The following is a 25,712-nucleotide window of genomic DNA, read 5'->3' as shown; positions in this document are numbered from 1 at the left end:
CTTTGATGAGGCACTTCATCACGATCTAAGCCATTTCCGGAGTAACCATCCAGAGGTAACGCTACTACAGTACGTGGATGACCTACTGTTGGCCACGACGACCCAGGAGCAATGTGAGTACGGGACCCAGTCGCTATTGCAGGAACTGGCCAGGCTGGGATATTGGGCCTCCGCCAAGAAGGCCCAGTTGTGCCGGCAGGAAGTTACCTTCCTGGGATACACTCTCAAGGACGGGAAGCGCTGGTTGACTGAGGCCCGCAAAAAGATCCCTGTGCCCACCACCCGAAAACAGCTCCAGAAATTCCTGGGAACAGCTGGGTTCTGTAGATTGTGGATACCAGGATTTGCCTCCCTAGCCACCCCACTTTACCCGCTTCTTAAGGGCGATAAAGACTTTGCCTGGGGGCCCGAACAACGGCCTTTGATGATATCAAACGAGCCCTGCTCACGGCTCCAGCACTAGCTTTGCCAAATGTCAAAAAGCCGTTCACCCTTTACATCGAAGAGAGAAAAGGAGTGGCTAGGGGAGTCCTAATCCAGACTTTGGGACCCTGGAAGCAGCCAGTAGCCTACTTATCTAAGCGCCTGGACGCAGTGGCAAGTGAATGGCCCCGATGCCTAAAGGCTATTGCAGTAGCTGCCTTGTTGGTTAAAGATGCGGACAAGTTGACTCTGGGACAAAAATTGACCATTATAGCTCCGCATTCCCTAGAAAGTGTTATCCGGCAGCCCCCTGATCTGTGGCTTTCAAATGCCCGCATCACCCATTACCAAAGCATCCTACTAGACAAAGACCGAGTTACTTTTGGTTCTCCTACTACTTTAAACCCCAACACCCTGCTTCCGGACGAGACCGCAGAACCCGTCTTGCACACTTGCCAAGACGTCCTGGCAGAAGAAGCTGGAATCCGCCGAGACCTGACAGACCAGCCACTGCCTGACTCAGAGGTAACCTGGTTCACAGATGGAAGCAGCTTCTTGGTGGATGGTAAGCAGCGAGTGGGGGCGGCGGTGGTCAGTGTAGCAAAAATCATTTGGGCAGCAAGCTTGCCAGAAGGAACTTCAGCTCAAAAGGCTGAGTTGCTTGCTCTAACAAAGGCATTAGAGCTGGTGGAAGGAAAACGGGCAACTATCTATACTGATAGTCGCTATGCCTTCATCACCGCACATGTGCATGGGGCTATCTACCAACAAAGGGGACTATTAACTTCAGCAGAAAAAAAAATAAAACACAAAGCTAAAATTCTCCGCCTCCTGGCAGCTGTCTCGCTACCTTCAAAATTGGCCATAGTGCACTGCCGTAGTCACCACAAGGGGACAGATCTGGTGCTATGGGAAACCGAAAAGCAGACAAGGAAGCAGAAGCAGCTGCCTTGCGGGAGCCTGAGGTCTGTACTCTTGCAGTAGAAAGTGAGATACATGCCCCACCGGGCCCTGACGAAGAGACCCCAGAACAGCAGGCAGTTTCTTACCTACAGCAGGTTCACCACTTTACTCACCTGGGGGCACAAAAATTACAGAGCCTACTGCGCAGCCTTTCACCCTGTCCCCCTCTGACAACAGGCATATAGCAGAACAAGTTACCAAAAAATGCAAGGCTTGCCAGGCGGTAAATGCCCACCCGACACAAACACCTGAAGGAAAAAGACTAATGGGAGACAGGCCAGGACAGTTCTGGGAAGTGGATTTCACTAAAGTTAAGACCGCCAAATATGGCTATAAGTATCTTCTAGTTTTTGTGGACACTTTCTCAGGGTGGGTAGAAGCTTTCCCCACCCATAAGGAAACTGCTCTCGTTGTGGCCAAGAAAATACTCGAAGAAATTTTTCCTCGGTTTGGACTGCCTCAGGTAATCAGATTCGACAATGGTCCAGCATTCGTGGCCCAGGTAAGCCAGGGTTTGGCCAGGATCTTGGAGATCAGTTGGAAGTTACATTGTGCTTATCGGCCCCAGAGTTCAGGTCAGGTAAAAAGAATGAACAGAACAATTAAGGAGACCTTAACTAAATTGGCTATAGAGACTGGCTTAAAGAATTGGACCCTGCTCCTACCTTATGCCCTCTTTCAGGCCAGAAATACCCCTTCCCCCTCTATGTTTAATCTTACTCCTTTTAAGGTGCTGTATGGCTCCCCACCACCTGTCAGAAACCTTGCTCCCAATACAGATACCCATTCTATGCTTTGTACCCCTTTAATTACCAGATTAAAGGCCCTGGAAGGGATCCAGAAATTCATCTGGCGACAACTGTCTGCAAACTACCAGCCGGGAGAAACATCTGTGCTGCATTCCTTCCAGGTTGGGGACTCTGTGTACGTGCAAAGACATCGAGCTCATAACCTTGAACCACGCTGGAAGGGCCCCTACGTAGTGCTCCTCATGACCCCAACAGCCGTCAAAGTCGATGGCATTGCTTCCTGGATCCATGCATCCCACCTCAAGCCCGCTCCACCGGCAGGACCGGAGTGGCAATTGGAAAAGACTGAAAACCCCCTCAAACTTCGGGTTCGCCGTGTGGGTAGGACTGTGGACCCTTCCCCTAGCAGTTAATAATCCCCATGCACCCCAACTATTGGTGTGGGAGGTTTCTACCCCCACTGGACAGGTGGCCTGGTCTATCAATGGGTCACATACCCCTGGGACATGGTGGCCCACCCTACACCCGAATGTATGTCAATTGGCTGTTGGGTTGGATACCTGGGATGTACCTGACCAGGAGGACTTAACAAAAATCTCCCCAAACAGCCTTAACTACGAGGGCGTGGGTGGCACCCATCTAGATGTCGGCTGTCGAAATGCCCAAAGGAGATGTTTCCTCTGCCAGACGGAGTTTTATGTGTGCCCTAGGGACGGCAGAAGTGTTCAGCAAAGGTGGCAGTGCGGGGGGCCCGAGTCCCTATATTGTAAAGCCTGGGGGTGCGAGACCACTGGGTCTGCCTATTGGAAACCATCTTCCAGTTGGGACTGGATCACAGTACATCGTAACTTCACCCCTACAGGGAAAAACTGCCGCTACCACTCAGGGCCCTGTACATCGGCCCTCTGCAACCCGTTAAAAATTGCCTTTACTACTAAAGGGAGGGACATTTCCACGCTCTCCAGCTGGATAAAGGGGTTCTAGAACATGGGAGCTGAGGTACCATGACACCAGATATGGTTTTGGCTTATGGTTCACCATCAGATTAAAAAAGACCTCGGCCCCAATGTAGCTATCAAACCCAAGCTACCCACTTCCCATAAGCCCGGCACTCCCAGACCCACTCCCAGCCAGCCTATCCTCAGACCCACCCCAAAAGTCGTCGCACAGGCTACACCAACACAACCCAGCTGCCAACCTGCTCCCCCGCTCTTTAACCTAATTGAGGGTGCGCACTCTGCCCTGAACTCTTCCCAGGAAAATTTAACCCAGTCCTGCTGGCTATGCCTCTCTGCCTCGCCCCCTTATTATGAAGGCACCGCATTTAACGGCTCCCCCCAGATGGTAAACTCCTCTTCTTGTGACTGGAGTGGCGGCCACAAGCTTACTTTACCTGAAGTGTCAGGAAAGGGATTATGCATAGGGTCACCTCCTGCAGAAGTTTTTAAGACCCTATGTGAACAGGCCATTACTCTCAATACCTCTGCCTCGCAGTATTGGGCACCTGACCCAGGGGCCTGGTGGGCCTGTAGTACCGGGCTGACTCCCTGCATTTCCACCTCAATTTTTTATCAATCCAGAGACTATTGCATAATGGTGCAATTGTATCCCAGGGTGCTTTACCATGAAGCGAACACCTTCGAGGAGCTTGTAGAAAGCAGGACAACCTGGTTCCGACGGAAACCTGTGTCTGTCACGCTGGCTGTTCTCTTAGGGTTTGGGACGGCCGCCAGGATAGGAACAGGAACGGTGGCCCTTGTGTATGGAAAACAACATCTAGCACAACTACAGACAGCTGTGAAGCAAGATCTAAAGGCCATAAAGACCTCTGTAACGGCTTTGGAACAATCGTTGACCTCCCTGTCTGAGGTAGTCTTGCAGAATAGACAGGGGCTGGATTTAGTTTTCATGAAGGAGGGTGGGTTGTGCGCAGCCCTTAAGGAAGAGTGTTGCTTCTATGCCGACCACACCAGAGTCGTTAGAGACTCAATGGCCAAGTTGAAAAAGCGATTAGAAGAGCGCCAGTGGGAAAGGGAAGCTCAACAAGGTTGGTTTGAATCTTGGTTTACACAGTCCCCCTGGCTCACTATGCTGCTCTCAGCTCTGGCAGGGCCCCTGGTCATCTTGCTGTTAATTGTAATCGTTGGTCCGTGTATCCTTAATAGGCTTGTCACCTTCACGCAGAAACAAATTGGAAATGTCAAATTAATGATAATCCGACAACAGTATACAACCCTCAGGGACAATGAAACTGAGAATCTCTAAGATTAAAAATCCCCAAGAGAAGAAGTGGGGAATGAAGGGTTAAAAAGTTTAGCTGCTGGCGGTAGACATCCCTTAAGATAACTGTGTCTCCACTCGCCTGCAGAATAGCCTTGGGAAACTGCTTTGTGTAACTGCTTTGTGTAACTGTCTCACCCGATAACACTTTTTTTTTTTATTTAATGAATATAAATTTCCAAAGTACAGCTTATGGATTACAAAGACTTCCCCCCAACACCCGCAACCCTCCCCTTTCCCACTCGCTCTCCCCTTCCATTCCCATCAAGATTCATTTCAATTCTCTTTATATACAGAAAATCAGTTTAGTATATATAAAGATTTCAACAGTTTGCCCTCACATAGCAACACAAAGTGAAAAAATACTGTTGGAGTACTACTTATAGCATTAAATAACAGTGTACATCACATTAATGACAGAGATTCTGCAAGATATTTTTTTTTAAAAAGATTGATTATTTTTCTATGTAATTTCCAATTTAAAACCAAGGGGTTTTTTTTTTCATTTTCAATTATCTTTATATACAGAAGATCGCTTTAGTATATACTAAGTAGAGATTTCATCAGTTTGCACCCACACAACCACAAAGTGTAAAAATACTGTTTCAGTACTAGCTATATCATTACTTCACCTTGGACAACCTATTAAGGAGAGATCCCACATGGGACGTAAGTACACAGTGACTCCTGATGTTGATTTAACAATTTAACACTCTTGTTTATGGCGTCAGTAATCTCCCTAGGCTCTAGCCATGAGTTGCCGAGGCTATGGAAGCCTTTAGGGTTTGCCGACTTCAATCCTATTCTGACAAGGCCATAGCCAAATGACCATCAACAGTAGACTGGATAAAGAAACTATGGGACATGTACTCTATGGAATACTATACAGCAGTCAAAAACAATGAAACCCAGTCATTTGCAACAAGATGGAGCAATCTGGAAAGCATCATGCTAAGTGAATTAAGCCAGTCCCAAAGAGACAAATATCATTTGTTTTCCCTGATTGGCAACAACTAACTGAGCACCAAAGGGTAACCTGTGGAAGTGTAATGGACACTATGAGAAATAGTGACTTGATCAGCTATGGTGCTGACTGTTGATGTACAATGTAATACTTTATCCACTTTAGTATTTTTTTTGTGAACTCTGTAATTAACACACAATTATTCTTAGGTGTCTAAATCTTAACTGAAAAGTGATCCCGATTAAATATAAGAATGAGAAAAAGAGAGGGAGGAGATGTACAATAGGGGACATGCTCAATCGGACTTGCCCCAAATGATGGAGTTAGAAAAGTGCCAGAGGATTCCAACACAATCCCATCAAGGTGGCATGTACCAATGCCATCTCACCAGCCCAGGTGATCAATTTCAGTTCACAACTGATCACACTGATAGATCTAAGAGTCAAAGGGATCACACAAACAAGATTAATGTCTGCTAATACTAACTGATAAAAAAAAAAAAAAGGAGAGAAGGATCCAACATGGGAAGGGGGAGACACAGCAGACTCATAGAATGACAGATGTCCTAAATAGCACTCTGGCCTCAGAATCAGCCCTTAAGGCATTTGGATCTGGCTGAAGAGCCTATGAGAGTATTTTAGGCATGGAAAGCCAAGGCACGCTGGGAAGAAAAAAAAAAGATGAAGAAGAAGAAGACCTAAATGAAGGATCTCAGCGAGTGTGATCCCAGTGGAAAGAACGGGGCCATCAAAGTAGGAGGTACCTTTCACCCGATAACACTTGCAGGTGCCTGGAAAGAGCTGCAGTAAGTTCTTGTAACTTAGTGATCTTTGTATAAACTTACCCCCTCCCGTTTGTTTGTTGCACAGTATAAAAACCCTAGCCTTCTTTCTCTCGGGGCTGCTCTGTTCCTGTGTGTTCAGACAGCCCCAGCATGCTGGAATAAATAAACCCTTTGCTGATTGCATGAGTGTCTCTTGGAGTCGTTCCTTGGCAGTAGACGTTCCTCGAACCCAACAATGAAAGACCTTTCTCTACACACACACACACAACACACACACCATTTATAACTTTAGGACAAAAACAGTTAAAATTTTTAAAAATGGCTAGAGACGCGGCAAGATGGCGGAATAGGCAGGGAGCACACTTAGTCTGGGGGGACAGAAAGTTTAATATAAGTGGAGATACTGCAGGGTCAAGGAAGAGTAGGGGATGAAACAGCAGAGGAAACTCTTCCGGAACTAGTGATTCACAGTGGACCTGCGTGGAGAGTGTGGGAGCCCAAGTTCGGGACACCAGCGGCAGACTCAACGCACCAGCGCTGGAACGCGAGGTGAGCCGAACCTCCATAGCCCGAGATACCAGCGGGCAAGCGGAAAGAGGAGGCTAGAGGGAACGAGGCTTGAAACTACGTGGGGAAAAGTTCACCAGGCTAACTAGAAGAGAGAGAAAAAAAATAAAAAAAGTGACTGATACGGACACAAGTTTCTCTCTCTCCGCTCACCTCTCAAAGGCGAGCAAGACAGAGCAGGCGCCATTTTGGACATACGTCATAAGCAGGGCGACCTCAGGTCTGCACCGGCCCTGAGCCTAGCAGAAAAACCTGACTCTGGGGGGAGGGGTGAAATAACAGGAGATTAGCATCTAACTTGGCAACCCAGTGGGAGACTGCAGGAGAATTGGAGCCCACACTGAGGGCAGCAGAGATTCCCTGTGTGGTCCTTGGGAAAGAGCTTCCAATCTCTGGCTCCTGTGGGTATATCATTTGCCTGCTAACTACCTCCAATTACGTTCAGCTGTGCGGAATTACTTCCCTTTTGAATCAAAAAAAGAAAGAGATTTACCACGCCTAACCTGGGAGTGTCATCTTTGACACACCCTCAACCCTGAGGAACCAAACACAGCTCTCAGTCCACACTCATCTCAAGCCTCTAAGGCTCCACTGAAAGCAGACAGTCCACTTAATATAGAGCCATACTGTAACAAGAAAAAACACCACAGTGAAGAAACCAAATATCTCCAACATGCCAAACAACAAACGCAAAAACCAAGCTAACAAGAACAAGGAAGAAACTATGACGCCCCCAAATGAAAAAAAAACACCCCAATTCAAGATTATGAAGATGATGAGATCGAAGAAATGCAAGAAGCAGATCTCAAAAAATTGATAAGAACATTAAGAAGTTCTCAAAAACAAATTCTTGAACTACAGAAATCCTTCATGGACAAGATAGAAAATCTCTCTCGTGAAAGTGAAATATTAAGGAGGAATCAAAATGAAATGAAACAACTAGTGGAAAAAGAAACTCTGATAGTAACTAGAAATCATAATGAAATGAAGAGTTCAATAGATCAAATGACAAACACATTAGAGAGCCTTAAAAACAGAATGGGCGAAGCAGAAGAGAGAATATCAGACTTAGAAGACAGAGAACAGGAAAGGAAACAGGCAAACCAAAGAAAAGAAGAAGAAATTAGAAATCTAAAAAATATTGTCGGGAATCTACAGGATACTATTAAAAAACCCAACATTCGGGTTCTAGGAGTTCCTGAAGGCATGGAGAGGGAGAAAGGATTAGAAGGCATTTTCAGTGAGATACTAGCAGAAAATTTCCCAGGTTTGGAGAAGGACAGAGGCATCTTAGTACAGGAAGCTTATAGAACCCCTAATAAACATGACCAAAAGAGATCCTCACCACGACATGTTGTAATCAAACTCACCACAGTGAAACATAAAGAAAAGATCCTAAAATGTGCAAGAGAGAAACGTCAGATCACTCTTAGAGGATCTCCAATTAGACTCACAGCAGACTTCTCATCAGAAACCCTACAAGCTAGAAGGGAATGGCGAGACATAGCCCAGGTACTAAGAGAGAAAAACTGCCAGCCCAGAATACTATATCCTGCAAAGCTCTCATTTGTGAATGAAGGTGAAATTAAGACTTTTCATAGCAAACAGAAACTGAAAGAATTTGTTGCCACTCATCCTGCCCTGCAAAAGATGCTTAAAGATGTATTACACACAGAAACACAGAAACATGGTCACCAATATGAAAGAAGGTAAAGGAAGGAAACCTCACAGCAAAAGATCACAGGAAGCTCAATTTCTCTTTGACATAGAATTAAACTCTGATGCTCTGTTAAATCAATGTGTTAAAGTAATCTATTATGTTCTCTTGATGTCTGTTAAATTCTAATTGTTCAAAAACAGCTGAATTTTTATTAAGAGCTATGGGTTATTTAAATATGTGCTTTTTTCAAAAATTTGAATAATCACCTTGTAACAATGATCAAATTTGGTCTATGTTATGTCATGATTTTAAGAAATCTTATTTCAACCAGATATTTTGGATTTTGAGCCTTCTTGGCATTCTTGACAGGCATTCAAAAAATCAAAGTTTCAAACAATCTGGTCTCTAAAATTTCCAGTAAATCCTGGACTTTGGTTTTTCCAGTTTGGGCCCAACTGAAAAAATCGAAGGACCTATGTCTCTCATCTTATAGAGACACCAACTAATCAGTCTATTTGGAGTATATTAGAAGTACTGTCAAGATGTGATGTGGTACCAGACTTTAAGTTTCTATAATGGAAAATGCTATTAATACAAATGTTTGAGAATTAAAAAGTCTAATGATCTTGTGTTACTAGACATGATAGTTATCTTAATGAGAAAGCCCCAGAGGCTTAAAGGGTTAAATACTTGTAAAATCCTACAGGTGCTTTCAAAAATACTGTGAAGTAAGCAAGTGCCTCTTGTTGGTTGATGAGTTTATAATTTTAAACGTGGCGACTTAAAGTCTTTTGTCATCCACAGTTATATATGATCTGCTGCTCATAAAACTAAAGCGTTGTTGGTTCTGTGTTTAGCTGTCCTCCTATAGGTTCCTATGGACTTTTTCCAGCCACTTTTATTGTATTCAGTACTTTGGGATGGCTCTGTAAACAGATGAAGCCAATAATGTATTAACAGTACCAACTGAGAGAAAGTATGGTTAACTGAGGTTACTAAAAAGAAAAAGCAATTCAAATCAATTGGCAATCTACAAAAAGAGTTAAAGATTTTAAAAGCTATTATTAAAATTGCTATATTGGTCTATTATGCTATATTATATGTGTGTACATATTGTATGTCCACATGGGGAAATTTTATTAAGAGTTTTATTTTAAATGGCTTATAGATAAGATTGTCCATAAATTTAAGCTGCTAAATCAATCAAAGATACATTTTAATTTGTGGGACCTGAATCTCTGTATCATATTTTTTAGACTTGTTGGTAGAAAGAAACTAAAAACATTTTAGATGGTTGTGCTTAAGTTTACTGGCTAAACAAACTACACCATGTTAGATATTTCAGAGGTGTTTTCAAATACATGATTCTTAAAATTTATAGAAGGCATTGGACCTTCTGGTAAATGTTTTCTTAAGTTGTTATCTAATGGTTGAAACGGTTTGCTAAGTATTCATGTGATATTGCTATTGTCAGCAAGCGATCTAGGACTTGCTCCCTCATTTCTCTATTCTAAGCCCAACTTGTTCTTTCATTTCTCTATTCTCTTCAAGGTAGGAAACTAATTCTATTATGAAGGAATCTGTAGGATGCACAATTTAATCTTTAGACCTTATAAAAGAGATGGCTAACATTTTTCTGCAATAGCATAGCCAAAATAAGAACTTAAATAATAATCTCATAGCTAGATTCACTTCGCCATCAGCGAAGTATACAGTAAGTAGAAAAAACCTCCCTTTCAGACCAAAGGGAAAGAAAGTTTTAAAGTGAGAATCTAATTTTCCTCATGGGCATTGTCTACCTTAGAAAAACTACTACAGAACATGCCTGTGACTATAGACTTGTAGTTCAGGCCACCGAAGATTAGAGATGGGAAACGGGCACTCCCTTGACTTGCATCCTCTGGTCTGCTTTAACACAAACCAGGAGGAAAAGAAAGCTCGGCATCAGAAGCAATGGGTGGCAGGCCTATTAATGGCTGATCTGTACAGTGATCTGCCCTCAAGGAGACCCAACAGGGCAGTCCACTGCAGTGGTTTTCAATGTGGTAAGCCTGGGCTTCAGCAGAAGTCAGCTTGTGAAGAGCCCTGGCAGCTCTGCCAAGAGTTGGATCACTGGAAATGGACCTGCCCTGGAGTCGAAGGATGCCCAGGTCAGAGCCACAGATCTTATTGGCTCTAATCTGAAAAGCCCTTCACTCAGCCCAACTTCCAAAGGGACCACTGCAGCTGAGGGGATGGCCAAGTAGGGTCAGCAACATTGCAGGCAGAACTGTAAATTTCTTGTTAGAGATGCCACCTGCCTTGACCTGGCCAGCTCTCCTCCCAGGCCAGCCAAGTAATGAAAGTCAACAGAGTGCCTTCCCCTAGGAGGTTCACACCTCCCTTAGGATATACCCCATGTGAAGAGATAGATAGGTCTGGGCCTCTGAATTTACAAGGCCTAAAGCCCACCAGATTATTATCAAGCCCCTTCTATCAGGTTCTATTTGCCTCTCAATCAGAAAACTTAATTGTAGCTTAGACAGCACCTTCCTTAGCTCCTCTAATAATGACTCTGTCCTTTGTTCTAGGCCCTGTCTAGTGCACTTGGGCCTCATTCCTTTGTAATCATAACCTCTACTCTACCACCAATGGCTCTACTCCCAACCTGTGTGTACTGATGGTCCTCTTCCCCACTTAATGCTGTATAATTGTTCAAACCTGGTAAATGCCACTCTTAGGATCATTGGTTACTATCCTCACTCTGTCTTTTATGACCTTGTCTAAATATGATCAGAGTCGGCAAACTTGGAAGGCTTCCATAGCCTTGGCAACTCATGACGACAGCCTAGGATGGTTACTGGCGCCATAAAATAGAGTGTCAATTTGTTGGGTCAACAACAGGAGCCACTGTGCACTTGCTCCTCATGTGGGATCTCTGTCCTTAATGTGCTGTACATTGTGATTTAATGCTATAACTAGTACTCAAACAGTATGTTTCACTTTGTGTTTCTATGTGGGTGCAAACTGTTGAAATCTTTATACTAAATTGATCTTCTGTATATAAAGAGAATTGAAAATGAATCTTGATGCAAATGGAAGGGGAGAGGGAGCGGGAGAGGGGAGGGTTGCGGGTGGGAGGGAAGTTATGGGGGGGGGGAAGCCATTGTAATCCATAAGCTGTACACTGGAAATTTATATTCATTAAATAAAAGTTAAAAAAAAAATTTTTAAATGAAGGAGGAGGAGGTGAGAGGGGAAGACAGGGTTATGAGAGAAGCCCGGATGTATCCGGGGCAGGGCCCAGCGGACACATCCGCCCAGAGGGCCTCAGCGCTTTCCCAGGCTGGGCAGTGGCTGGGCCCTGAGCACCAGCACCAGTGCTGCCCAGATGGGGGCCGTCAGCGACACGGGAGGAATGTTCTGACTCTTCGCCTCCAGTTCCGTGTGGATCAGGCCCTGCCTGGGCCAAGGGTGCAGCAGGCGAATCCTGGCGGAGGGACTGGAGAAGTGGTGATGGGAAAGACCCCAGTTTTGTCCCCAAGAGAACGCGGAAGAAGCCCGGGGCGGCAGAGGCTGCAGAGGCACCGTCCAGCCCTGAGAGGCCAGTCTGAGAGTGCCTGGATGGACGCCTGCCCTCTGCTGTCCCGGGATGGACGCCGGTCCTCTCCCGCAGTCTCCTCTACAGGCCGAGCTGTGGGCTTCAGCCCTGCGCCCAGGGCCCGGCTCTCCCACGGCCCCACCACACCCTCGGCCCCGCTCACTCCCCCGCGTTTCCCTCTGAGCAGCACACACGGATTCTCCGTGCCCGACCTCCTGCGGTACTGGGAGGCCTCTGCTGTCCTCCTGCCACAGCTGAGACCCGGGGTCCCGAGGTGAGGAACCCACCAGGGTCAGCCCTGCCGGCGCCAGCTCCCCCCAGAGTCCCGCCTGCTCCCAGTGGGGCCACCACGTGGGGGCAGCAGCCCTAGCGGTGTCCAGGGATCTGGGGGCAGAGGGGAGGCCAAGGACCTGGGGGGGGGGGGGGTCTCTTCCAGAAGTCCCTGGAAATGCGTTCATGGAAAAGCTGCTCACGGACGTCACTGTGCTTTGTACCAAATAAGCTTCCCTTTCCATTCTCCTTCTCCGTGAGCTCCTCATTATTTAAAGGAGTGCGTGTTCCCAGCAGGGCTGAGATCCTGGCTCCAAACCCCTGCTCCAGAACTCTGCACAGCACAGGCCCCAGAGGAGCAGGGCCAACCCAGAGGCAGCGCCAGCGGCACCGGGTTTCCCAGCCCTCTGCTGCCCTCTTGTAGCCAGCATTGCAGACAGCAACACCTCCCAGCAGGAAGGCGCTGACAATGCAATCCAGAAACCTAAGAAATGAGGATGGGAATCCCGGAACCCAGACACAGAAGGCCGCCTGGTGCAGGACTGCAAATGCATGCAGTGAGAGAGCAGCAGGAGGAGCTGCGGTGAGAGAAGTGGGGCGAGGAGTTGGCCCCCTGGCCGGCTGAGGAGGTGAGGACCGGAAGGGAAACGCGGTTGCACCGGACTCTGGAGAGCTGCAGACTTCACGCTGCGCTGTGAACCGGTTTGAAAGTCAGGGGCCGATGGAACTGGAAGCCAAGACTGCCTTGGGCAGAGCACACAGTGCAGCCTAGGCTCAGCTGATCTCACTGCTGCTTCTCCCAAGGGCGTCCTGGGGCCACCCTTCTCTGCCTCCTGCTGTGGGCCTCCGACCCCACCTGTGGTATTCAGGCTTCTGCACTCTGAGCTGCCCTGGTGCACATTATGTCACAAAACCCCCGAAACCACTCACGGGCTGCAGTGTCAGCTCCTGTATTCATTTCACAGCAAACCCGCCTCCCTACAACCGGAATATCAGCACCTCTGCCTACGCCAAGGCTCCCAGGTGAGCCTGCCCACACTGCTCCCCTGAGAACAGAGAGGGCCAGGGACTCCCTCTTCTTGGATCCCCCCCCCCAGCACATCCTGACAGCATCCCTGGCCACACCTGGGCTCTGCCCACTCCCCCCCAACCAAGTTTTCTGCTCTCCCACCCCCTCCCCTCTCACTGGCACTGTGCCCCCACAGAGCGGTCCTAGGACTCCGCCTCACAAGGAGCTGTTCAGTGAGCATTTGTCAAGGCTGCTGCGGGCATCCAGACACAGAAAAGCCTCTTGTCCAGAGGAGACTCACAATCTCATTGGCTGATAAGACAGACACTGGGGACAATCAGTGAACCATTAAGACAGACAGAGGATGACAGGTAGAGAACCCTAAGACAGACACATGGTGACATGGAGAGAACCATCAGACAGACACATAGCGACATGGAGAGAACCATCAGACACGTGGTGACATGGAGAGAACCATCAGACAGACACATAGCGACATGGAGAGAACCATCAGACAGACACATGGTGACGTGGAGAGAACCACCCAGCGAGGTGACAAGGAGGCAGCCTCTGGGAGGCACATTATTAAGGGACACCTCAGGGACGTCCTGGCAAGGAAGCTGCAGGGCAGCCCAGCTCCTGACCACAGAGGAGCCACTGACTCTGAGTGGACTGGAACCAGAGGGAGTTACAGGTGACTCCAAGGAGGGGCCTCTGTGCAGTCCCTGCTGAGAAGAGCACCATCCTGGGTCCTGGCCAGGAGAGAATGTTCTCCACCCTGCAGAAACTCAGCCCTGCCCCTGCCCCCGTGAGGGCCAGAGTTGGGGGAGAAGTGGGGAGAGGGGAGTCCCAGTGAGAAGCCAAGTCCAGGAGTCCCCACCACGGAGCTGTGTGCTGCTGAGGGCAGGGACAGGAACAGCAGGAGGACAGAGACAGCTGACAGCTGGAGGAGAAACCCCTGCCCCTCCCCTTCCACTGCTGGCTCCCCCTGGTGCACCTGCTGGCCAAGCCCAGTGCAGGGGAGCCCCAGTGTGATCTGTCCTTTGAAGAGGACAGGGAAAAGGAGAGGATGGATGAGGGCAAGAACAGGTGTGACACAGAGAGCCATCTGCCTTTCTCCTTTTCACAGTATCCATGTGACCGGTCACACGCTCACAACTGTAGAGTTCATCTGCTGTGCCTCAGATGGGTGCTGGCTCCTCCGGGACTCAAACCGACATCCATATGGGATGCCGCGCTGCAGGCAACGGCTTTACCTGCTACACCACAGTGCCAGCCCCAATAAATAAAATTAAAAAGAAAGAAAGAGGGCCAGTGCCACGGCTTACTTGGCTAATCCTCCGCCTGCAGCACCGGCACCCCAGGCTCTAGTCCCGGTTGGGGCGCCGGTTCTGTCCCTGTTGTTCCCCTTCCAGTCCGGCTCTCTGCTGTGGCCCAGGAGTGCAGAGGACGATGGCCCAGGTCCTTGGGCCCTGCACCCGCATGGGAGACCAGGAGGAAGTACCTGGCTCCTGGTTTCGGATCAGCACAGCGCGCCGGCCACCAGCCGTAGCTGCCACTTGGGGGGTGAACCAATGGAAAAAAGGAAAATCTTTCTCTCTGTCTCTCTCTCTCTCTCACTGTCTAACTCTGCCTGTAAAAAAAGGAAGGAAGGAAGGAAGGAAGGAAGGAAGGAAGGAAGGAAGGAAGGAAGGAAGAGATCACAACACAAAATGTCTGCACTCCCACAGATCCACAGATTTCTCAAGGCAATATTTACACACTGGGGCCAGCTCTGTGACACAAGTTAAAGCTCTGGCCTGAAGCACCGGCATCCCATGCGAGTGCCAGTTTGAGTCCCGGCTACTCCACTTCTGATCCAGCTCTTTGCTATGGCCTGGGAAAGCAGTAGAAGATGGCCCAAGTCCTTGGGCCCCTGCACTCACGTGGGAGACATGGAAGAAGCTCCTGGCTCCTGGCTTCGGATCGGCTCAGCTTTGGCCCTTGCAGCCCTTTGGGGAGTGAACTAGCAGATGGAAGACATTCTCTCTCTCTCTCTCTCTCTCTCTCTCTTTCTCTGTCTCTCTCTCTCCCCCTCCCTCCCTCCCGCCATCTCTCCCTCTCTCATCAACTTTGTATTTCAAATAAATAAAAATTTTAAAAAAAAAGCAAAGGACCTTAGTTTAATGGAAATATTGAGTGCAAAAATGACCATTTTATCCACAAACAGTAAATTTTAAAGTAATCACAGATCATTAAAACTATAATAGTATAACATTCCTAACCATCAGTTTGACAAAGATAAGAAACAAAGTTTCTCAAAACTATATTTTCAGCAATACTAATACACACAGACATTTCATTTTTTTGTTTTTGTTTTGTTTTAAATTTCAGCTCCCACATATAAGGGAGAACATGCAGTATTTGCCTTTCTGGGTCTGCTTATTCCAGTCAACATGATGTCCTCCAGTTGCATCCATTTTGTTACAAATGGTAGAATTTCATTCTTTTTTATAGCTGAATAATATTCCATTGTATATACATACCACATTTTTCTTTTAAAATATTTATTTATTTATCTATTTATTTATTTATTTGAAAGGCAGAGTTACATAAAGGGAGAGGCAGAGAAAGAGAGAGATCTTCCATCCACTGGTTCACCCCCCAAAAAGACCACAACAGCCAGGCTGAGACCAGGAGCCAGAAGGTTCATCCGGATCTTCCACATAGGTGCAGGGACCCAAGCACTTAGGCCAACTTCTTCTGCTTTCCCAGGCACATTTGCAGTGAGCTAGATCAGAAGTAGAGCAGTTGGGACTCAAACCGGTGTCCATATAGGATGCCAGCACTGCAGGTGGCAGCTTTACCTGCTATGCCACAGCACTGACCCCAAACCACATTTTCTTTATCCACTCATCTGATGACAGACACCTTGGTTGATTCCAAATTTTGGCTATTGTTATCAGTGTTGCTATAACATGGTGGTGCAGGCATCTCTTAGAAACAATGGGTTCATGTATTTTGGGTACAAACCCAGTACCAACTCTGAACCCTTAGTGTTAAGGATTCATGGATCAAGCAAGAGTGGAGGCTAGATCTAATTATGGCCTCTGAGCGGTGGTGGGAGGTCTCTGGGCCCCTAGGGGTCACCCTCAGAAAGTAGTGCTCACGAGAGGCCCAGTTATCTGAGCCGAGTTCCGCCAGCTCCTCTCTGCCCCTTCTCCTATGTGGTCACTCCTCTGTGCCCACTTTGGCATTGCCAGACTCTGTCAGATGCCACACTAACAGTGCCGTCTGATCCTAAATAAACCTTCCCCTCCCACGAAGCTTGCTCGGAAATTTAGTTAAAAAGCACACTAGTTCACTTGTGGTTAGTAAATAAGAAAAATAATTGAAATAGATACCATGCTGTTTAGTTAAAGCAGAAAAGTACGGAGAAAACCAAAGTGTGCAGGAAGTGTCACAGAGGGCTTCCAGTTCTGTCCTGGGGTGGCCAAGGAAGACGTTGCAGCCTTCTGAGATGAGAGAATGAACCCTGCACGTAGCTGCAGGGGGAAGCCATTCAGGCAGTGGCAAGGGCAAGTGCAAAGGCCCCAAGGTGTGACTTCGTCCCGCCCAGAGAGCTGTGAGGCACGGAGCAGGAGAGGAGTGGCTGGAGGGGAGATCAGAACTGTGCCGGGCAAGAGAGGGTGGGCGCAGGGCTATCAGATGTGGACCAGTGATCAGAGAGGTTTGAGCAGAGTGACACAGCCTGATCCACACTTCCACCAGTTCCCTCTGCTGCTGTGTAGACGCCTGAGGACAGCGAGGACAGCCGCAGAGAGGGAAGTGAGGAATTGCAAGAGATGAGTCTGGATAGATTTTGAGGGTAGGGCCAACAGAAGTTGAGACATATTGGAGGGGCCAGTGTTGTGGAGTAGTGGGTAAAGCCGCTGCCTACAGTGCCGGCATCCCATATGGCCACCACTTCGAGACTGGGCTGCTCCACTTCCAGCTGCTCTACTACTGTTATGGTCTGGGAGTAGTAGAAGCAATAGAAGATGGCCAAAGTCCTTGGGCCCCTGCATCTGTGTGGGAGACCCAGAAGAAGCTCCTGGCTCCTGGCTTCAGATCAGAGTGGCTCTGGCCATTGCAGCCAACTAGGGAGTGGACCAGTGAATGGAAGACCTCTCTCTCTCTCTCTCTCTCTCTCTTCTCTCTCTTCTCTCTCTCACCCTGACTTTCAAATAAATAAATAAATATTTTTTAAAAAAAAGACACATTGGATATGGAATAGGAGAAAAAGAGAGTCTCCAAGGGTTTGGCCTGAAAGAATAGAATTGCAAAGCTCAATTAGAACAGAAAAAGGAGAAGGTTTGGAGGGGAAGAGCAGGGTGGCCCTGGACGTGTTGAGTTTAAGGAACTCATCAGACGTTGGCTGCATAAATCAGTGTTCCAGAGACGTGTGACCTAGAAACATGCACTCAGGAGTTGCCAGCACAACGATGATCTTCCTGGGCAGCAGTTAAACCAGGGGGGAGCCATAAGATCACCTGAAAACAGATTAGAAAACATAAAGGGCCCAGGTATTGAGGCATGGCCTCTACAGGGGTAAGAAGCTAGGGAGACGGGGAGTAGCCAGCAGGGCAGCCAGAGGGACCTGGGGGAACAGAGGGGCTCCAAAGCTCCTGAAGCTACGTTTACAAATAAGTTACTCTTACAGGTGATTGCTCAGGATGGGCCACTCTTGCTTATTTCCATGTCCACAACGAGCTACTTTCTTCCTTCTGTTTGGCCACATTATCAGAACCCAGATCAAAGCTCAATCCTCTTCTGGACAAAAATTCCCCCAACTAAAGTGTGAATGATTGACATTGATCTTTCTCAGAAGATAGACAATGAAAGGAAAGTCAGTTAAGCGAAACAAAGCTATATGTGGGGGCCAGTGCTGTGGCATAGTGGACTAAGCCTCTGCCTGTGGTGCCAGAATCCCATATGGGCGCCGGTTCTAGTCCTGGCTGCTCCTCTTCCAATCCTGCTCTCTGCTATGGCCTGAGAAAGCAGTAGAAGTATCTAATTTTAAAAATAATATTGGGGGGGAGGGGCGGTGCTGTGGCGCAGCAGGTTAACACCCTGGCCTGAAGTGCCGGCATCCCATATGGGCACTGGTTCAAGTCCTGACTGCTCCACTTCCCGTCCAGCTCTCTGCTACGGCCTGGGAAAGCAGAAGATGGCCCAAGTCCTTGGGCCTCTGTACCTGTGTGGGAGACCCAGAAGAAGCTCCTGGCTCCTGGCTTTGATAAGCACCAACTCCAGCTGTTGCGGCCAATTGGGGAGTGAACCATCGGATGGAAGACCTCTCTCTCTGCCTCTCCTCTCTCTGTGTAACTCTGACTTTCAAATAAAAATAAATCTTTAAAATAATAATAATAATATTGGGGCCGGAGCTTTTGGGTATTGGGTAAGGCTGCTGCCTGCAGTGCTGGCATCCCATATGGGCGCCAGTTCGAGTCCCAGATGCTCTACTTCCCATTCAGCTCTCTGCTATGGCCTGGGAAAGCAGTACACAATGGTCCAAGTCCTTGGGCCCCTGCATCTGCATAGGAGACCCGGAAGAAGCTCCCAGCTCCTGGCTTCAGATTGGCGCAGCTCTAGATGTAGCAGCCATCTGGGGAGTGAACCAGCGGATGGAAGACCTTTCTGTCTCTCTATAACTCTGCCTCTCAAAAAATAAATAAAATCTTCAAAAAAAAAAAAAAAAAAGCTCTATGTGATGGAAAACCATAAGAAAAGGAGCCCATTAGGCCGGCGCCGCGGCTCACTGGGCTAATCCTCCGCCTTGCGGCGCCGGCACACCAGGTTCTAGTCCCGGTCGGGACACCGATCCTGTCCCGGTTGCCCCTCTTCCAGGCCAGCTCTCTGCTGTGGCCAGGGAGTGCAGTGGAGGATGGCCCAAGTGCTTGGGCCCTGCACCCCATGGGAGACCAGGATAAGCACCTGGTTCCTGCCATCGGATCAGCGCGGTGCGCCGGCCGCAGCGTGCCTACCGCGGCGGTCATTGGAGGGTGAACCAACGGCAAAAGGAATACCTTTCTCTCTGTCTCTCTCTCACTGTCCACTCTGCCTGTCAAAAAAAAAAAAGAAAAAAAGAAAAGGAGCCCATTTACACCAGACGGGACTCACTGTGCCTGGCAGCTCGCTATAACGCTGCTGGGACCACCCTCCCCAGCATTGACCACTGGGAAGCACTGGGAAGGAGAAACAACTCTGGGGGAAGCATCTGTATCTTTGGGTTATGAAGGTACCAGGGCTCAGAGAGGGTGTCTGGGACCCAGCTACAGCTCTTAATGCCTACGTAGGAGCCTACTGCCTTGCCTAACCCAAGATAAGACAGGAAGTGAGTGAGACACCTTCCCAACGCTGTCCTTAACCCCAGCCTCTGCCCCACCATGCCCCGCATTCTCCCTCCACGCTCTGCGTTCTCCCTCCACCTAACCACCTCTGTCTCCCTTGCCGTTTCTTCTTTCTTCCAAGCTCTAGCCTAGGCCCAGCCTCCTCTTCCACAAACAGCGTGAGGTCAGCAGCATGGCAGAAGTGGTAAGTTCAGTCCTTTCCACCCACGTCGCCCTCATGGTTCTCCAAGACTTCTAGAACTTAGCCTAAGGAAATAATTGAACAACCATGCAAATACGTAGGTTCAAGAATATTTTCTGGGGCCGGCACTGTAGCGTGGCAGATAAAGCTACCACCTGCAATACTAGCATCTCGTATGTTTGCCAGTTTGAGTCCCAGCTGTTCCACCTCCAATCTAACTTCCCAAGTGCTTGGGCCCCTGCACCCACATGAGAGACCCAGAAGAAGCTCCTGGCTCCTGGCTTCAGCCTGGCCCAGCCCCAATCTTTATGGCCATTTGGGGAGTGAACCAGTGATAGAAGATATCTCACTCTCTCTCTCTCTCTCTCTCTCCACCCCATCTCTCTTTCTGTAACTCTGCCTTTCAAATAAAAAAAAATCAGTCTTTTTAAAAGGAATATTTATTTTAGCATAGTTTATCATATTTTTTAAAAATTTGAGTGGCCCTTGTTGTGGCATAGTGGTTTAAGCTGTCACCTGCAATGTAGGCATCTCATATGGGCATCAGTTTGAAGCTGCACTGCTCTACTTCCCATCCAATTCCCTGCTAATGCACCTGGGAAAGCAGCGGAAGATGGCCCAAGTGCTCAGGTAGGCTCCTGTGGGAGACCCAAGTAGAGTTCCAGGTTCTGGGCTTTGGCCTGGCCCAGCCCTGGCCTTTGCAACCATTTGGTGAGTGAAATAACAAATGGAAGATCTCACTCTATCTCTCCCTCTCGCTGTAACTCTGCTTTTCTTTTTTTTTTTTTTTTTAAGATTTATTTATTTATTTATTTGAAAGAGTTACACAGAGAGAGGAGAGGCAGAGAGAGAGAGAGAGGTCTTCCATCTGATGGTTCACTCCCCAATTGGCCACAACAGCCGGAGTTGGTGCCAATCCAAAGCCAGGAGCCAGGAGCTTCTTCTGGGTCTCCCACACGGGTACAGAGGCCCAAGGACTTGGGCCATCTTCTACTGCTTTCCCAGGCCATAGTAGAGAGCTGGATCAGAAGTGGAGCAGCTGGGTTTCAAACTGGCTCCCATATGAGATGCTGGCACTTCAAGCCAGGGCGTTAACCCACTGAGCCACAGCACTGGCCCCACTCTGCATTTCAAATAACTAAATCTTTAAAATAAAATAAAAATAACAAGAGTTGTGTTGGCTTGAGGATTTCCATATCTCTTCTGTGAGATTCCTGCCAAAAATGCGTGTCAGTCTACCCAAATTTAGGAACAGTCTACCATATAAGTAAATTCTATTCCTTTTTTAAAGATTTATTTTTATGTATTTGAAAGTCAGAGTTACACAGAGAAAGAAGGAGAGACAGAGAGAGAGGTCTTCCATCTGCTGGTTCACTCCCCCAACTGGCTGCAATGGTCAGAGCTGTGCTGATCCAAAGCCAGGAGCCAGGAGCTTCTTCTGGGTCTCCTACATGGGTGCAGGGGCCCAAGGACTTGGGCCATCTTCTACTGCTTTCCCAGGCTATAGCAGAGAGCTGGATCAGAAGTGGAGCAGCCAGGTCTCGAACCAGCGACCACACGGGATGCTGGCACTGCAGGCAGCGGCTTTACCCACTACACCACAGGGCCAGCCCCAACTCTGTTCTTTAAATATGGTAACAGAGGAGAAACCTGGCTTTAGTATGGTGATTGGAGGAATGGCAGTGATCACACGTTGGCTGCTGGGAAGAACTGGAATCTCATCCCAGGTCACAGTCAGAAAAGCTTAAGTTTACAATGCAGTAAGGTCAGGAGGTCAGATCCTGATTGCAGAGCCATTGCTGATTACAGAACCTTGGGTTGTGCCTCCCACTCCACTCTTACAGACCAACTCAGGAGATCTGTAAACCTGGGAGCTCTCTAGGCCTCCTTGGAAGGGAAAGCAGGAAGGGTTGAATGCGTTCCAGAAGGCAGGGTTCTCCCACCCCTGGACAGCACTCTGCGGAGGACGACAGCTTCAGGAGCCGCCCAGAGGCAACACGCAGAGAAGTCAGGTGAGAGGCCCCTCCTCAGCAAAGAAGACAGCTGGCCAACAGCCGGGGACGGGGACGAGCTCTCTCAGGATGATGGGGAGGGGGCACTCGGCTGAGAAACCCCCTCGGGATCTGTGAGGAAGACAAGGAAGAACAAGCAAAGACTCCCGGAAACGGAGATGGCGGCAGTACCAGCGAAGCACCCCAGCCCCCTCGGAAGAAGAGGGCCTGGGCCAATCCCACTGTCGAAACTGAGGATGCCATCAAGAATAGGATGGAAGTGAAAGGGAAGACTCCTGAAGAATTAAAATCAGGGCCGGTGCTGTGGTGCAGCGGGTTAGCACTCTGGCCTGAAGCCCTGGCATCCCATATGGGTGCCGGTTCTAGTCCTGGCAGCCCCTCTTTTGATCCAGCTCTCTGTTTATGGCCTGGGATAGCAGAATATGGCCCAAGTCCTTGGGCCCCTGCACCTATGTGGGAGACCTGGAAGAAGCTCCCGGCTTCAGATCGGCACAGCTCCAGCCATTGTGGCCATCTGGGGAGTGAACCAGCAGATGGAAGACCTATCTCTCTCTGTAACTCTGTCTTTCAAATGAATAAAATAAATCTTCAAAAAAAAAAATTAAAACCGTGGCTTGTTGAGGGCTGGGACTTAGTAACCAGGCAGAAACAGCTCTTTCAACTCCCTGCCAGGAAGAACGTAGATGCTATTCTGAAGAGTACGCCAGTCACAAGATGTCACATCGACAACAAGGAACATGCCGTCAATGAAGTTGTGGGAGGTAGAAAAGAGTATTTCAGTGGGATGTGGGGCACTCAGCTGCTCTGCAAGTTTGAGAGGCCCCAGTATGCTGAAATCCTGTTGGCTCGCCAATGTCCCAGGTTTGTGGAGCACCACACCTACTGAGATTACTTGTGAGAATTGGAGCAATGTTGGCTTATACGCCTCTTGATGAGAAGAGCCTTGCTCTATTGTTGGGCTATTTGAAGAATTTCCTAAAATACCTGGCAAAGAATTCTGCTTCTCTGTTTACTGCCAGTGATCACAAAGTGGCTTTGCTGAGCACCACCGGGGGGTCTACTGACCACTCACCATTGATGTCTGGTATCTGTAAAACACCTATTGTTGTTCTTTGTCTTTTTCTTGTATAAATGACATTCTTTAAAATTGTTCATGTAGAACAGGGCTTATGTTTCAATTTGTTTTCTGTTCTACATTAAACAGAAAATAAAAGGAGTGCAAGCTCCTTTTCTCATTTCAAAGTTGCTACCAGTGTAGCAGTAATTAGAAAAAGAAGAAAAATTCAGTAGAACACTTATTGCATAGTTGACAGCGTTGCTTGAATGCTGGTTGTTCCATCCCTTTGACACTACACAATTTTCTATGCCACGTGATAAAAACACCTTGATTCCTAATATCAAAGGTTCAACTTAATGTATATACCTGAATATATATATATATATATATCTTAATGTATATACCCAAAAACTATGCATTTTTGCTCTGTGTGTGTGTGTGTGTTGCTTGAAGTAAAAACCGTCCATCCTCTGCAAATCCATCTATGTTATTTTTTAGGCATTCCATCTTTGCTCAAATTGTTGAAGGATGGTGATTTGCTTCATGGTTTTTGTATTTGAGTCTAATGCACGTTCTAACATGATGGAGGCAATGCATTATTGTGTGGCCACGGTTTTCTGGAGAACTTGATATTTTAGGAATAGTGTTTCAGAATCCAAATAAAAATTATTTTTCTAGGCCAGTGCCGTGGCTCACTTGGCTAATCATCTGCCTGCGGCGCCAGCACCCGGGTCCTAGTCCCGGTTGGGGCGCCGGATTCTGTCCTGGTTGCTCCTCTTCCAGGCCAGCTCCCTGCTGTGGCCCAGGAAGGCAGCAGAGGATAGCCCAAGTGCTTGGGCCCTGCACCTGCATGGGAGACCAGGAAGAAGCTCCTGGATCCTGGTTTCGGATTGGCACAGTGCGCCGGCCGTAGTGGCCATTTGGGGGTGAACCAATGGAAGGAAGACTTTTCTCTCTGTCTCTCTTTCTCTCACTGTCTAACACTGCCTGTCAAAAATAAAAATTAAAAAATAAATGGTTTTTCTAAGTTTCAAAGCAAAAATAAATAGATAGATAAATAAATCTCATAAAATAAAGGAGTGGGCACTTGGCATAATGGTTAAGACACTGCTTGGGACACCCACATCCTACACCAGAGGGCCTAGGTTCAAGTCCTGGCTCTTCTCCTAATTTCAGTTTCCTGCTAATGAACATCCTGGGAAGCAGCAGGTGATGGTTCAGGTATCCAGGTCCCTACCACCCGTGTGGGAGACCCAGACTGAGTTCCAGTTTCCTGGCTTCAGTCTGGGCCAACCCGAGCTATTGTAGGTATTTGGGGATGAATCAGCAGATGGAAGATCTCTCCCTCTCTTTCTGCCTTTCAAATAAATATAAATATCTTTTAAAAATCAAAATAATAAAAGGCAATGTAAAGCTAAGGAACTAAACCCATATTAAAGAAAATTAAAATATTTCACAGCTAAATGTAATGCATGATTCTGGATTTGATTTTAGTATTATTTCTATCTGAGTTTTCTGATTTCATCATTGTACTGCGTCATGCAAAAAAAAAAAAGTGCTCTTTCTTAGGAAACTCACACTGATGGGTTTGGGGATGGGGACACCTGTGTGCTGGGGAAATATGCTTATTACCAGGGAGGTGCTCAGGGCGCCCCAGGCCACAGCTGTGGGGGCCTCAACACTGGGAGAGGCACAGCTACTGCTGCCACCTCCAGCCACCCTGGGCTCTCTGTTCTCTCTGCTACTAGAAGAACCTGGTGTGTGGCTGACCCCAAAGTCTGTGGTTGACTCAAGAAAGTAGGATGAACTTCTCAGGGCAAGGAATTCCCTTTTGTGATTTTATTTACTTGAGGTTTTTTTTTTTTTTAAGATTCTTTTATTTATTTGAAAGGCAGAGTTGGGGAGAGACAGAGAAAGAGGGGGAGAGAGAGACAGAGAGAGAGAGATCTTCCATCTTCTGAGTCACTCTCCACATGGCCTCAATAGCCAGGGCTGGGCCAGGCTGAAGTCAGGAGCCTGGAGCTCCATCTGGGGCTCTCATATGGGTAGCAGGGGCCCAAATACTTGGGTCACCTTCAGCTGCTTTCCCAGGTGCATTAGCAGGGAGCTGGAACAGAAAAGGAGCAGCCAGGACTTGAACCGGCGCTCATGCATCACAGGCAGTGGCTTCACCCATTGCAGCACAACGCCACCCCCTTGTATTCTGACTGCATCCCACAGACCTCCACAGTGGAGGGAGGCAAAGATGTATGGTGTAGAAATTGCCTTATTTCAGTGTTTGGTACAGATAATGTGCACTGCAATATTTAGAGCAGAGTACGTTCATTTATCATTGGCAATGAGTTTGATATGCTCGCCTCCAAAGGAAAGCCAAGATCCCCCCCACCAAACCAGTCCAACATCCACCCATTCCACAGAAGGAGAAAAAGAAGTCCCAGCAACAACCACGCTGAGACCCAGAAGTCCCCTAGGATTCCCTCTGCCAAGGTGAGTGGCTTCAAATTAGGGCAAGCCGCGGATCCTCGGAGAAGCATCCTCTGGGGAAGAGGAAGAGAGCGGTCTCACAGCGCCCACCTCGGTTCCAGGCCCTGTCCCTCCAGGGCACGGGGCCCACAGCTTGCACTTCCCATTTCTAGAAGAGAGAGCCCACATCCACAAACAGAAAAGCTGGGACTGCCCCCAGGAGCCCCCTCCTATCGCCTGCCCTCCAGCCACACTGTCCAACCCCCCCCTTCCCCGGGGGTTGTCAGGGACAGGAGGCCCCTCCCTCGTCCCCCCAGGTTCCTCCACACCCCCCATCACTAGGGTGTCCAGGACATTGTGTGACTCAGGAAGCGGCTCA

At 48.1% G+C, this 25,712-nt stretch overlaps 1 pseudogene; it reads left to right on the top strand.

Moving 5' to 3' along the window:
- Nucleotides 1–1,865: 1,865 nt before the first annotated feature.
- Nucleotides 1,866–25,696, top strand: LOC133756479 (mortality factor 4-like protein 2; annotated as a pseudogene).
- The last annotated feature ends 16 nt before the right edge of the window (nt 25,697–25,712 follow it).

This window comes from Lepus europaeus, chromosome 3 (genome assembly GCF_033115175.1).
Source record: "Lepus europaeus isolate LE1 chromosome 3, mLepTim1.pri, whole genome shotgun sequence".
Classification (NCBI taxonomy): Eukaryota; Metazoa; Chordata; class Mammalia; order Lagomorpha; family Leporidae; genus Lepus; species Lepus europaeus.
Note: the sequence above shows the minus strand (reverse complement) of the source record. Positions and strands in the feature narration are given on the sequence as shown.